Here is a 1,534-nt window from a genome sequence, read left to right on the forward strand (position 1 = left end):
GGCCCTCCGTCCCTCCCCCTGTTCCGCCTCCACTCCACCGCCCTCCGGAATTGTAAAGGGTTTTGAGCGTCTGGAAGCCGCTCCTTGGGGGGGGGGGCTCTGTCACGAATCCGGTCCATGAACTTCCAATTTCATTGACTCTCGCACTACACACTGTTGCACATCACCCCGGACTACATTTTCCATCATGCATTGCACTGATTACACTCAGCACGGATTGCACACAGCTGTTTACACTGATTGCACCCAGCTGTTTCATATCACTCCCTCACTATTTAACACTCACTCTGATCCCTTCCCTCTGCCGAGTATTGTTTCAGCGATTATCACTCCCCTAGTGATAGCTACACTACAGAGCCCTCAGTCATTTCCCAGCCTTAGCCTTAGCTTTAGCCGCTTTCTCGGTTTCTGATCTTCGCCTGGTTTCCTGGATTTCTCCCTTAGTCTTGCCCCTTCTGATTCTGTCTGCCAACTGTCAAACCCACGCTAGCCCTAGGATTATTCTTGTTTTGCCCGCCTGCTTTATGACCATGTCTCCGTCTTCTCCACAATAAAAGCTTTGCGAATGGATCCGCACGTCTCGCGTCTCGTCAGCCCCGTAACAATTTACTACTAATACATTTTTAAATGTTAATGTTTCTTGTTAACATTAGTTAATAAACTATGAACTAAATTTAATCATCAATATAATAATTAATATTCATATTTTTATTCATTTACAAAATATGGGTCAGTTTGTTTTTTAAGCACTATTTTAGTTTCTGTTCATTATCCATTTAAAAACTATCAGTTGATTAATCAGTATTGGCCAGTGTAGTCCAGCCTAGCTATCGGTATCGGTTAAATCCACTATTGGTCGACCTCTAATTACTGATTCCGTACACCTGTCATTTAGTTAATTATCTCGTTAGTTTCTGTCTTTTTAAGCTCTTCTGTTCCTTTCGTTCATGGTCCGGTATTGTTTGTGCTCTGCACACGGTTTTGTAGCCTGGCCTGTTATTTGGATTACCTTCATTTGTATTCTTTAATAAACCGTGTTTTATTGGATTTATTTTTTAACTCTTCATCTTCTTTGGACTGAACGATACAACGACCTCGGGTGACTGGGAATAAAGCGTACAACATTCTGCAGTATGATATTCACATTCATCATGTACTGTATTGATATGTGGTTTGCGAGATATGTTACAGCCAATGCTGATTTTATAGTTGCTGAGCTGCAAATAGATTCAGATTTTGATGTTTCTTAAATCCAACAGATTCACCAATAATAATGTACAGTTAGATTTTTCAACATAAAGTTCTTCATTCATAGTCACCATGAACAAATTATTATTGTTTAATTAGCCTATATGTAATGCTTTAACAACTTATTAATCATAAACAGTTCTCTCTTTAGATTAGGTCACGAAAAATGTGAAGATGTCATTAAGTGCTTTAAACCAACCTTTAATTTTATGTGTGTGTGTATCCATAGGCATAATGGTTTTTACACTGTACAAACTGTATATTCCTTCCCTTAATCATAATCCTA

Source organism: Sinocyclocheilus grahami, unplaced genomic scaffold, assembly GCF_001515645.1.
Source record: "Sinocyclocheilus grahami isolate Dianchi unplaced genomic scaffold, SAMN03320097.WGS_v1.1 scaffold668.1, whole genome shotgun sequence".
In the NCBI taxonomy this organism is placed as follows: domain Eukaryota; kingdom Metazoa; phylum Chordata; class Actinopteri; order Cypriniformes; family Cyprinidae; genus Sinocyclocheilus; species Sinocyclocheilus grahami.